Source organism: Hevea brasiliensis, chromosome 17 (assembly GCF_030052815.1).
Source record: "Hevea brasiliensis isolate MT/VB/25A 57/8 chromosome 17, ASM3005281v1, whole genome shotgun sequence".
Lineage (NCBI taxonomy): Eukaryota > Viridiplantae > Streptophyta > Magnoliopsida > Malpighiales > Euphorbiaceae > Hevea > Hevea brasiliensis.
The window spans coordinates 10,604,497-10,619,529 of NC_079509.1; positions in this window are offsets into that span (position 1 = coordinate 10,604,497).

Here is a 15,033-nt window from a genome sequence, read left to right on the forward strand (position 1 = left end):
TCACTCCCTTAATTTAAATATAGATTTAAAATAATTTATTTATTATTTATTTTTTTTTATTGGAGCACTTCTCTTCATCTGGTATTTCTCTCCAATTGATAATTTTGATGCACTTATCACCAACAAAAATATATGCAAAGAAAAAACTCCATGCACAACTATATTAACAACATTAATTGATGTGTTGTTTATATAGTACTTAGATTTAACTAAATAAAATAAAAATTTCCTCTAAATCTCAACCATTAATTAAGATTTGATTACTATTTAAAATTTAAAATACAACAATCTTAAAAATAAAAACTAAATCAATCATATTTGAATTAAATTCTAATATTCTTTCTTTTAGTTCAAACATGGATTCAAAATAATTTATTTTTTAGTTTTATTTATTTTTTTTGTAATTGTAGCACTTCTCTCCGTCTGGCAATTTTGGGTGTTGGAGCACTTTTCTCTAATTAAAAATTTGTGTATTAGAGCATTTTTCTTCATCTAACAATTTTGGTGCACTTCTCATCAATTTCATATCGTTGATCATTTTGGAATAAGTTTAAAGCTTCACTTGCTGAATCTGTAACCTCTGTGGCTCAGAGACTGGAGAAACATAGGGTTCGATCAGCTTCAGGGGCCTTCAAGCTCAATGTTGATGCTGCGTTGCATAAGAATGGCTGTGTTAGGTTTGGGGTAGTCATGCGGAATGACAAGGGTTATGTAATGCTAGTTGCATCTAAGGGTTTCAGAGCATCTTGGATACCTGAAATCCAGGCCATATATTCTATCTGGGCTCCAAATCTCTCAAGATGCGGAGTTTCATTGTTTCACAGTGGAATTTGATAATTTTAATACGACGAGTTCTTTACAATGAGGAATTATTTTCTTTCCCCTGCATGAGTTATGTGTCTCTGATATTTTGCATGTGTTAGAGTCTCCACATATCTCTTTCCATTATGCCCCTCGTGCTGCTAATAGCTTAGCGCATCAGTTGGCACAAGAAGGAGTAGTTGCTCAGCATGAATGTGAGGATTTGCCAACAAATTTTGCTGCTATAGCTACTTCTGATGTTCTTGACTCTATGTAGTTTTAGTGCAATGAAATTCTATGCATTCATCTCAAAAAAAATTTAAAAAAAAAACGTAAGAATTGATATCAATCATGATATTTGGAAGCGGTAGAAAGATTTGGGACATGAAATTGGGTTTCACAGAGCATCAGCATGGGCCGCGGCCTAGGCCCGTTTTGTTGATTCCTTGATGTGTTGGATTAAGTGCTTGAATTTTTTTTTTTTTTGGGGTGCTTCCGACAGTTATTCGAGGTGGTCCTATAAATAGTATCGAATCGTCGATGTTTGCTCAGTTGTCCAACTTATTCTTTCACCAAATCATCTCCTCCATTTCAGCTCAAACATGAACATTGTATAATATTATTCAGGCAAAATTGTTACAAGTCTCATGTGATTTTAAGTATTTACATTTGAAGAACAATTTTTTTTTTCATCAAAATAGTACTATGAGGCCCATTAATTAATTTATTTTTTAACATGTGAGCCACACAACTTGATTTTTCTCTCTATTTTTAAAATTTATTTAATATTTTTTTTATTTATTTTCCATTAAAAAATATTATTTTAAATCAATTAAAAATTATTTTAAAATTAAAATTAATATATATATTTTTTAATTATAAATAAATAAATTAAAAAAATAAAATAAAATGCAATCTTAAATAGAGTCTTCATTTATTTTTTTGAATTGAAGTAAAAACCGGACAAAAATCATGTGATCGTTGTACCAAAGGACACTGCCATGGGGGACCATATGCAGAAGCAGCTGCTAGAATTGTCATCATCATGGTCGCCACGAATGATAGGTATCTGAGTGAGCTTTAATCCAAGTCAACAACGCGTCAAGCAACTAAATAGTTCCTGTTGGACTCCTTTATATCCACACATTCTCATAGTAATACCCTACCATTTCTCATTACCTTTCAAATCATTTATTGTACAACATATGTCACCAAACAAACCCGTTGTTGGTCCGTTTCTTCATCATCATCATCATATATATTCCATGAAGGGTAAAATAAATCAAATTGCCAAATCGGGGAAAAAAAAACTAATAATTTTGTACTAAATAAGTTCACGTGTTGAACATAAACACCATCAGTTACTGACATTTATCACAGAATAAACTCTTTAAGATATTTGGCGATTAATTTGTATGTATTTAGATAAATTTTAGTAATAATTAATGTATTTAATTTAATAATATTAAAATTATAAAATTTTAAATTTAAATCAGAATAAATTAAAAAAATATATTAATTTGCTTTAAGTATTCTAAGGTTATGAATTTTAATTTTGGTTAAAAATTAAAAAAAATAACTATCGATATTAATTATAATCATTTTATGCGTAAAAATTTATTGCTAACGGTGAATGATGATAGATTTTTCCTGTTGTCGCAGATAGCAGATGCTTCTCTCTGTTGGGAAGTCGTTTTTCTATCCTCTGATGTGGTCTTGCAGGTTTAGACTAGACTAATCTATTTCTTCAAATCTCACATCTCTCACTAACTATCATCTATAAATGAGTAATCGTTAAGATCCCACATTAGTTTAAGATAGGGGTAATGTATCCCTTATATGGTATTGGACACTCTTCTCTCCTTGAACTAGCTTTTGAGGTGAGTTAGGTCCGGCCCATTTTCTTAAAATAGTAACAAAGCAGACGATCATTTCTCTGTGACTATTTCTGATAATGCCCGCTGTTCGTTAAAATGGCTGGTTGCATTAAGGGCCAAAGATAAACTGAATTTTATCAATGGCAAATGTAAAAAGCCTAAAGATGATTCTGTTGAATTTGAGAAATGGTTAAAGATTGATAGTATGGTTACAACTTGGATTCTTAACTCTATTTCAAAAGAAATAGTTGAAGCATTTCTCTATGTAACTTCTGTTAAAAATCTCTTGAATGAGTTAGCTTTTGGGGTAAGTTAGGCTCGACCTATTTTTTTAAAATATTATCAAAGTTTCCCCAACTAATGTTTGAGCCTCTTATAAGTATTTCACGCTTCAGGTGTTTTGTTCTGGGCGTGAAAGGAGTATGTTAAGATCCTACATTAGTTTGAAATAGGGATAATGTGCCCTTTATATAGTCTTGAGCACTCCTCCCCTCTTGAACTAATTTTTGCGGCTGAATTAAGTTCAACTCATTTTCTTATAAGTAATTCACAGTTGATATCTAAACATTCATTTGGACTGATATATGAGTTTTATTAACGTATCCAATTAACCAGTTCAACTCCTTATATATATTGTAAAGCTCGGTGAAAAATTTTAATTTTTTTAATTGAAATTAATTAAATTAAATAACTGAATTGAAAAATCAAATATAATCGATCGAATTCAATTTAATTATTCAATATTGACTGAATTATTCTCTGCCTCAGCCTATATTGGTCTTCACAGGACAGGACAACTGCACAGCGGGGGCAACGAGACGCTTGCCCCACTTGCCTCCTTAAAATCCTCCTAGTATTATGCATGTAATTCTAAATTTTTCCCACTTTACATCTTAAAATTGCACCATTATAATTTATAATAATTAAATTGATAAAAATCAAACTTTCTTTTAATTTATTTTAATTTAAGGTTCATAAAAAAAAAATAAAAATTACTTTACAATTTTTTCTTCCCAATATTTTTTTCTCGCACTCTTTACTTTTACATTTTCAACTCTCCTCACCTTTTTAACTATTTCATTTTTGTTTCCCATTGAAAGCCCTAAAAATAAAATTCTTCTTCAATACTCAACGTCTTGCTCATATTGCTATATCATTCAATATTACTTCAAATCTGTTGAATATTATTTTTTTTGAATATTATTGAGACTTCATGTAAATGGAGAAATCTTCTTGATAAGAAAGAACTTAGTAAAACAAGACGGAATTCACATTATGGATCACTATTGAAAATTAATATGCGGATGATATGTTTATTGTAAATTATTAAATTATGTGAAAATTAATATATGATCAAATCTGTCTCTCTAGTTTTAGTGATAGAGTGCTTATTTTCTCTTTTCGAGCTTTTTTCTTTTTTTTTTTTTTTTTCATCTCCAGTTTAAGCTAGTGGCTTCCCCTACCCAAAGGGCAAGAAAAGGTCCTCCCCAACCGAAGGGCATTCTCTTACCTCTACCCTTTAGTTGTTTGTATTTATTGTATTTTGGTTTGTGTTGTTGGCATTCAGAAGTGATGGTGTGATCCATAGTTTGGGCACTGAGCTATAAAAGATTGAGACACCCAAATCTCAGCCATGTCTTTCCCAACTTGTCCGGCCTTGATTCCTAGCCTCCTATGTACAACTGCTTGCCGCATTTCCTCGGCCTTCACCTCTCGAGTTGAAGGATCTATTTAGGAAGCTCTCAAGTTATGAACGGGGGTGTTGTTCTTATCTTCTTTTTATAGTCTCCCATAGTTATGTGGTGCTTTGAGTTTCTGTTGTTACTCTTAGTAACTGAGTTTTCTGTTGGTGGTGATATTGTGCTTCAATCCCTTTGTCATAGTTGTTGGAAATACAAGTTCGGATTGTGTACCCATTACTTAGCTTAGAGCTCAAGTAATTTTCTGTGTTGGACTCTTATTTTTGAGCTTGGTTTGCAGCAATGCAACAAATACTAATGAGTTATGAGCTTTATTCTTATATTCTTTAATGAAATATCCTTTTGTAAAAAAAGAGAAAAAAATAATATAAGATCAAATCAAATTGTAGTGAAATAAATGTTGAGGCAGTGGGTGTAGAGTAGGCTTTCAAGCGTAATGAATTACTATATTTAAGGTATTAATTGCCCTACTAGATTGCTGCAAAGTTATGGCAATATACCTGCAGGATACAATAAAGCCTGAAATCTGCAAACAGCAACTCCTAAAGATTTCCCTTAAGAATTCTTTATACGAACCGAATTTAGAGACACTAGAAGAAAAGAAGAAGAAGTAAAAGTAGTATATATCTGGATTGAAAAACTCATCCATATTTATAAAGAATGAAAAGTCATGGCACATTTTCTAGATAAACACATCTGTTTATCTCTAATAGATACAACTACTTGTGTAATAGATAAACATGTCTTTTTATTAAAAGATACATATACAAATAGTTATGACTATTTGTATAGACATATCTATTTATTAATAGTCACTTATATAAATAGTTATGACTTTTTATATAGAATAGACATATCTGTTTATTAAAAGACACTTATACAAACAGTTATGACTGTGTGTATAGAATTGTCATGTCTGTTTATTAACAGACATATCTACTTGTTAATAAACACATCTGTTCGTAATTTATTTATAAAAATTATAATATGATAATTATTTTATTTCACACATATACGTGTCAAGTGCCATAATAGAATAATATATATATATATATATATATATATATATAATTCTATACATATTTTACTTTTGTCATTCCTTCACTTTCTTATATTTTAACAAAATAGGAATTCTTTCTCTCTATACTGTCTAACATACAAGCTATTTATAATAATCCCCCACGTAGCTTGTAGTGTTAGATCCCATTATTTCATGCATAATGAAAAGTATCTTTCGATTTAAACTTTTCCTTAGTGTAAATATTTCAAAGTTCTAAAGAAATCATGGTGGCCTTAGCTTAAACCTAGATTTTTATTAAATAGAACCGGAAATACTACACACATGAATCAATTAGTTCGACTTAAAAAGTTCACCAAAATTTTAGCACGAATATGGCCTTGTGCTACCTCCTGTTTTCATGAACATTTACAAAAATTATTCTCATTTTTGTTAAAGCGGCACCACTTCCTATATTCATATAGGTGAAGTTTCCTTTGTAATAATTTTAAACTTCATTAAAAATATAAATACTCATCCTCATTCCATTAACTTAGTCCACTAAGTACTTAATTACAACATTTACAAATGACATGTTGTTACCCTTTAAACTTTATTTGGTAATGATACTATAAAGTAGGGTTCCCATCATTAGTAAATTTAATAGAATATTTTTAATCCGAATCCAGCAAACGTATTTTTTATCATATCTCTCGAGAGCCTTTTTGTAAATGGATCTGCTAGATTATTATAAGACTTGACATAAGTAACAGTAATAATTCCATCAGAAATTAATTGTCTCACATACTCATGTCTTAAGCTAATATGTCTAGACTTTCCATTATAAATTTTATTATAAGCTCTAGACATTGTTGCTTAACTATCACAATGTAAGAAAACAGCAGGCATTGGTTGTGGCCACAACTTGATATCTAGTAAAAAATTTCTCAGCTATTCTGCCTCCTTACCAGCTGCTGTTAGAGCTAAAAATTCTGATTCCATTGTAGAATGGGTTATACAAGTTTGTTTCTTTGATGCTCAAGAAATTGCACATCCTCCTAAGGTAAAAACCCAATCGGAAGTTGATTGATTATCATTAATACTAGTTATTGAGCTAGCATCTGTATAACCTTCTAACACAATTAGAAATTTATTATAAAATAAACCAAAGTTTATAGTTCTTTTTAAATAACCAAGAACTCTTGAAATTGCTTTCCAATGTTCAATACTAGGCTTACTAGTGTATCTTGATAATTTACATACTGCAAAAGCAATATCAGGTCTAGTGCAATGCATAGCATACATTAAGGCACCAATTGCACTGGCATACTCAATTTGAGCAACTGCCCTGTCAGAATTTGTAGTTAATTTGGAAGAAACATTATATGGAGTTTTTGCTTCTTTGACTTTTAAATGATTAAATTTATTTAATATTTTCTCAATATAATGAGATTGGTAAAGAGCAAAACTCCCACTATGTTTTTTTACTTTGATACCTAAGATTGTATCTACCTCTTTTAAATCTTTCATTTTAAATTTTGAGGTTAGATACTTCTTTGTATCATTCACACCTTCCATATTTGTTCCAATTATAAGCATGTCATCAACATAAAGATAAATTATCAAACCAAAATGATCTGTAAACTTGGAATAAATACATTTATCAGCACTATTATGTTTAAAGCCATATTCCAAAATTGTAGAATCAAATTTCTCATGCCATTATTTCGGTGCTTGTTTTAAACCATATAAAGATTTAATTAATTTACAAACTTTTCTGGTAGAACAAATCCTTCTGGTTGCTCCATATATACTTATTCTTCTAAGTCACCATTTAGAAAGGCTATCTTAACATCCATTTGATGTACATATAAATTATATATTGATGCTAAAGATAAAAGTACTCTAATATATGTTATTCTAGCCACTGGTGCATATGTATCAAAGTAGTCAATTTCCTCTTTTTGTTTAAAACCCTTTACAACCAATCTAGCTTTAAAAGTTTGAATTGATTCATCTGTGTTATATTTTCTTCTGAAAACCCATTTACATCCTATTGGTTTGGAACCAGGTGGCAAATCAACTAGAACCCATGTATTATTAAATAATAATGAACATTTCATCATTGATTGCCTCTTTCCAAAAAGTCACATCCCTTGTAGACATTGCCTCTTAAAACGTTTTAGGATCATCTTCTACATTTAACAAAATTGGTATTTTGTTAAGTACAACTGACCTATTGCCTTTTACTAGAAAAACAATAGCCTGAGAAGATATAAAATCTGAATGTAAATTCTTTTCTTTTCTAATACGTTGACTTCTTCTAATTTTATTAGAAGAATCTAACTTTCTTATGTTGCTAGAAGTCGATTCAAAATTAATATCAATACTAGAACCATTGCTTTGACTTGAACTATTCATGGGCTCATGTATAGGGTCATTATCAAATTTATTTTCAATAAATTCAACATCCCTAGATTCTACAATTACATTTGAGTCTAAATTTAAAATTCTATAAGCTTTGGAATTTTCGGCATAACCAACAAAAACTCATTTCAAAGCTCTAAGACCTAATTTAGTCCATTTAGGATCTGGAACTCTATAATATGCTAAACAGCCCCATACTCTTAGATAGTTTAAGTTAGGTTTTTTATTTTTCCATAATTCATATGGAGAAATCTTAAATTTTCTAGAGGGAATTCTATTATGTAAGTGACAAGCAGTAAGTAAAGCTTCTCCCCATAAGTTTATTGGCAAATTAGATTTCACAAGCATAGAATTAAGCATATCCACTAACGTTCTATTCTTTCTTTCTGCCAATCCATTTTGTTGTGGTGTATAAGGTGCACTAATTTGATATATAATTCCGTTTTCTTCACAAAATGAAGAAAATTCGATGGAAAAATACTCACCACCTCTGTCACTTCTCAAAATTTTGATTTTTTTTTCTTTTTGATTATCAACTTCAGATTTGTAAATCTAAAATATTTGGAATGCTTGATCTTTATTTTTCATTAAATAAACATAAGTATATTTGGAGAAATCATCTATGAAAGTTATAAAATACCTATTTCCTCCTTTAGTCAATATTTCATTTAATTCACAACTATCAGAATGCACAAGTTCTAATAACTTAGAAGATCTTTCAACTTTTAGAAAAGATTTCTTAATCATTTTTGCTTGTATACAGATTTTACAAGATTTTTTATTGTCATCTATATATGAAATTAAACTATATTTAGCCATAAATTTTAAAGATCTAAAACTAATATGTGCTAAACGATTATGCCATACAGATAAAGATGACTCAACAGTATAAACAGAAATATTCATATTATTATTAATACTGAGTTTAAACATTCCATCACATGAGTAACCTTTTCTCACAAATAGTCCATTTATGGACACAATTATTTTATCAGACTCCATAATAGCCTTATAACCTTTCTTACACAATAGACTAGTAGACACAAGATTTTTCCTTATTTCTGGCACATACAACACATTTACTAATAATAGTTTCTTTCCAGAAGTGAAGTTTAATTCAACACTTCCTTTTCCCACCACTTTAGTGAAATCATGATTACCCATTAGAACTTTCTGCCCATTTACAACTTCTTCATAATTTTTAAATTGAGTCTTGTCATTGCAAACATGAACAGTAGCCCCAGAATCATACCACCAATCATTGGATTTGGTTGTTGTAGCCATATTGAGTTCTGTTACCATTCCAATATGCAAATCTGATATCATTGCAATCAATTCAGTAGTTTGTTCAACTATATTTGCTTTATTGGAATTCTGAGCACTATTATTCGTGTCTTCTTTCTTATGTTTCTTTAGAAACCTGCATTCACATTTGTAATGCCCTTTCTTGCCACAATTGTAACAAGTTCTTCCTTTCTTTGATTTGTTGTTGATGCCATAACTAGCACTGTTGCCTGCTGCTTCAGAAAACTTTCTCTTACTTCTAGAATTTTTCTTTTGAAAATTCTGACTTCCTTGCACAAAATTAACTTTTGTAGTAGATTCAGAAACAAATTTCTTATCACGATTTCTTGTCTCTTCTTCAATGCGCAAGTGTTTCTGAATCTGTTCAAGAGAAAAATCTTCTGTTGTATGCAATAATTTCTTCCTATAATCATTCCAACTAGGAGGAAGTTTTGTTATTATTCCTCCTACTTGCAATGATTCAGAAACTATCACTTTTAAATCTTTAAGTTTTGAAACAAGGACGTGTAACTCATGGACTTGATCCATAACAGATATATTATCAACCATTTGGAATTCTCATGATGAGAAATTTATCCATACCTTATTTTTCTGAGTTGTATTTGAACTCCAATGATTTCCAGATTTTCATTGGAGACTTGACAGAAGTAAATAGATCATATAGCCTATCTGACAAGTTGTTAAGAATATGACCTCTGCATAGCAATTCATCTTCTTCACGTTTGTCTCGATCTGCTTTCACTTGTTCAGAATCTTCTGGAGTTGGTGGTGAAATGGCAGGTAGACTTGGATCAAGTATATAAGAAATCTTCAATGTGGTTGCCTCCACTAGGTTGATGCAAGGTTATGACAATATACCTCCAGGATACAACAAAGCCTGAAATCTGTAGACAGCAACTCCTGAAGATTTTCCTTAAGAACTCTTTATACGAACCGAATTTAGAGAGACTAGAAGAAAAGAATAAGAAGTATAAGTAGTATATATCTGGATTGAAAAACTCATTCATATTTATAAAGAATGAAAAGTCATGGCATATTTTCTAGATAGACACATCTGTTTATCTCTAATAGATACAACTGTTTGTGTAATAGATATATCTGTTTATTAAAAGACATCTATACAAATAGTTGTGACTGTTTGTATAGACATATCTGTTTATTAATAGACACCTGTATAAATAGTTGTGACTGTTTGTATACAATAAATGTCTTTTTATTAAAAGATACCTATACAAATAGTTATGACTGTTTGTATAGACATATCTATTTATCAATAGACACCTATATAAATAGTTATGACTTTTTATATAGAATAGACATGTCTGTTTATTAACAGACACTTATACAAACAGTTATGACTATTTGTATATAATTGACATGTCTGTTTATTAACAAATACATCTACTTGTTAATAAACACATATGTTCGTAATTTATTTATAAAAATTATAATATGATAATTATTTTATTTCACACATATACGTGTTAAATGTCATAATAGAATAATATATATTAAATTATATATATATATATAATTTTTTATATATTTTACTTTTGATATTTTTTTACTTTTTTATATTTTAACAATATAAAAATTCTCTCTATATATTATATAACATAGAAGCAATTTATAACAATAAAAACATTTATTTCGAAATAAAGAAAATGTGTGGGGCTAGGACACTCTATAGAGCGATTAGTGGCTTTGGGGAAATGGACAAAGGTACCCTCCAACAATGGGAATCGGAAACTCGTGATTGTGAGGCCTCCCATTCCTACACCACTAATAATTGCCGCTATAGTTCGTGATTATCCGACCCCATGAGACTGGGACCACTCCGCTTGTACTACTCCGATAATAAATAATAAATACAAATATAAAATAAATAATTGCAATGATAAGCTGTCCCAGTACTGTGCTCCCAGCAGCTGGGACCATTTTCTCTGGGTCCTGCTCTCTTCATCTTCCAACTAATTCTACAGTACAAACAAAACTCAACAATTGAGCCTCCATTATTCTTAACGTTCTTGGATTTTGTGAACGCTTTGTTTCCATAAGATTATATGATGAGTGGTTTTATTTAATTTTTGGTGGTACGATCAGAATAACAATACCGTAAAATCGATACAATAATCATTAACTATAATGGGTATTATATAGATTTTAAAAAATTATTATATGAGGAATTGATAAAATGTAATATTTTTACTTTTACGTTTTTATTTATTACGTGGAAAATATTTTTTTAAAATATATTTTTTTAATTTTTTAATATTTAAGATACTTAAAAAATTAGTTAAAGAAAATACTTTCATTATAGAAAAAATTAAGTAATTTTAAAAAAATATTTTTTTTTTAAATTTTAATAATCTTATTAAAATGTAAAAATATTTATATATGAATAATATAAATATATATTATTAATTTAATATTATAACTAAATAATAAACTTATAAAATAATTTCTATTATAAGTTATTTTTCATAAAATTAAATGGAGCCTTAATTTACATTTATTTTATCACTGATTAACTAAATTTTTGTTAATTCTCATGACATTTTAATTAGTTTTGTATGAGCAAGGAGTTTCATGGATTTCATTGAGTTTTGATGAGAATAGTCACAATTTGAAGAAAAGTGCAGAATTTCAGAACAGAGTTTACACTGGGGGTAGTGTGCAGGGTGAAGTCTACGCTGGGGGGCAGTGTAGAAATCGAAAAGTTGCAGAATCAGTTACAAAAAGTGGAGCATAATTTCCAAAAGGGCCTTTTAAAGGTTTCTGGAGACCTGCTACGCATACATGCTCGTTTTGCATCTGTAGAGAGGACTTTTAACCCAATTTCCATCACTCTTATCATCTTTTGGAAGATCAAATGGAGAAACCTTGAAGATTTATGGAACTTGAAGAGGATTCATCATTTTCTGCATATATAACATAGTTTTTTTTATTTCTCTGGTTATTTTGATTTAGGTCAAATAATTTTCATTATTAGGATGACTTTTAATATGGATTATGAATCAAATAACTTTTGAGATTAATTTTTCTACCAGATTGAACTAAACTCTTTACTAGGGTTCTTGATGTAGCTTAGGTATTGACTTGATTTAATTTAATTGATTTGATTTTCTTTATCATTGCAAAGGTTTTTTTTTTTTTGTGATTAATGCCTTTAAATATCTTTAATGATATTTGATTGATTAGAATCATTAATCCACCCTAGAAAGAAAAGATCAGTGATTGGGTGAATAACTAGACCTCATAGGAATAGAATTGGATTGGGAATAAAATTTTTAACATGTGGGAATTCTGATTGAATGATTATACTTCTTAAATAATTTGATTAGGGTTTATTAAAACTTTTGAGAAATAGGTAATAATTCCTAATTGATATTTTCAACTTAACCTTTGAAAGGAAATTGATTAATAAAAAATAATTCATTCCTTATAATTGGTAATTAAATCTGGATTATCCAACAATATGAATTAAATTGAATCAGCCCAAGTGAAGTCAAGATACCCTGATTGATTAGATTCATTGGCTTTTGATTTAAGAGTAATAGAAGATTAACTTTAGATTTTCTTTATTTTATTTTCAATTAAATTAAATTCCATTGATTTTGATTGTCTAGATATTAGTAAGATTAATGCATATTTTTATACTTAAACTCAATCCCTATGAGACAATATTAGTTTGTCTTATTACTATATTATTTATATGATTCCATTTACTTGCAGAATATGAATATATATATTATAAAAAGACTCAGATTAAAATTTTATGGATGTCATATTCAATGAAAGAAAGTGTTGTGCTACTATGTATGAACTGGTGAGTTGATGATAATTAAATGAGAGGAGAAATTAATAATGTAAGTCGTCATGTGAATTGCTACATAAAATATTACAAAGAAATTATATTTAATTTCCATCCATGCATGCATAAGAAAATTTAGAAATGAAAATGAGTAGGTGTGTGATTAACTGACATGTGAAGTGGAATGAGAGGTCCATCGATCATCGTAGGCATAATGTCTGAATTCGAAACTCACTTGTGTAGATTGCTGCTTCAGCTTCACCATACCAACTGATGGGCTCTAGCTAACACAAGTAAGTGCAATAGCCGTTCAAGTAATAAAGTGATGAGAAAGAGTATCGTAAGAGAATTAAAATCTTTATTTGCAATTAAGCTAATATTATCCTAATATTATTTGAAAAATTAATAATTTTAAATAAAAACTAACAATAAAAGTAAAATAAATAATTAAATTAATTAAAGAAACTTTATATGATGAAAGTGTCAAGGTCAGATTTCACCTTCATCTATGTATGACAACTAATCTAATGTAAGTTTTATATAATGAGATGGTAGATTTCACTAAGACCAATTTTTCTTTTCAGATAGAATATTCATCTAAACCAATGGTCCCTATTCGGGTATCAAGAATTTAGATGCATGGAGAACAGGAATCCCTTACAATTAATTGATCCTATTCGGTTAGAAATTAAATAGATCATACACTATTTATATAGGGTCCTTCCTCAAGTAGCCTAGTCTTAATGTGATATACAATACTCTTTTTAAAAATCAATTATGCATTCAAAAGAGAAATTAATTCTAGCTTCTCTGTTTAAACATCACTAGAACAATCAAGCAATCAAATATGCGCATAGTATTGAGATCAATTATTGCATAACCTTATTAAAATAAAATTAATGCATTGAATTAAAAAGAAATCATAACACAGGTTCAAGATCCATCAATCCCTAACAAAAGGGTCTACCTCATCCTAGAGATGGTAGAACATGAGAAAAGAAGAAAATACATAATGAAAACTTAAAGAACAATAATAAAGATCAAACTCTGGTTGTAGGTGCATAATCTAGCTTCAATCTATAGAAATCTTATCCATTTTGCTCCCAATTGTGTGGCTAGAGTGGCTAGAGACCTCTTCTTAGACTCTCCCTTCAAAGTCTTTCCCCCATTGATTTTCCTCTTCTTTCCTCCTTAAATAAGGTAGTCTCTGCCTTTGTCTGTGATCGAACTCTTGGACAGATTTTGATCTATGAAAATATACTTCCAAATCCAATAGATTTGCTATTTCTTTCCAACCCAAATAGGAGTCTTTCTCACCAAAAATAATCCTACAAGGTAAAAGTTTTAAAATAATTAAAAGACAAACACTAAAAAATAAAAATTAAACAAATAACAAAAACTAACTAAAAATAAATAAAATTAATTAAAAATAAATGAAATAAACAAGTAAAAACACATAAATTTATCTATTAAAATAAGACTTCTCACCAATCATCCTGTTCTTTCACTTTCTTTCTCAACCAAAAGGGACTTACACTTTAGTATACTAGCAATTCGTACATATCAATTGGCTCCATTCATCATTATTAGTTCCTTCTTTATTTCAAAAATATTTTTTGCAAAAAAATATAGTCGTTAACATTTAAATCCTTATAACCTAAAAGGCTTGATTCCATGATGAAAGTGTCCCTCCAGTTCATAGAAGGTCAGGGGGCTTCTCTTTCTTATTGTTTATTGATAAAAATTCATATACTGCTTATAAAAAAAAGTTGCCCATCTTTAAAAAAGAGGGGAATTTTATCAGTGGATAAATAAATTAAAGAGGATGTAGCATGCCTTGACATCGTGTTTATATGTAACATGCCTTGATATCGTGTTCATACATTTTATTGAATTTTTTTTTTCTATTTATCAAATCTGGAAATAAATCCAATATAATTTCAATTATCTTCGTTTTGTTCTAGTAGCTAGTAATAGAGATTAGAGACAAACAAGGACCCAATTAATTTGAATCCAGATGGCCCGAAAAAAGGAAAAAAAATTGTGGCGTCCCTCCACTCGAAACGACATCGAAAGCCCACACCGGCCACAGCCACAGTGTGCTGACATAAT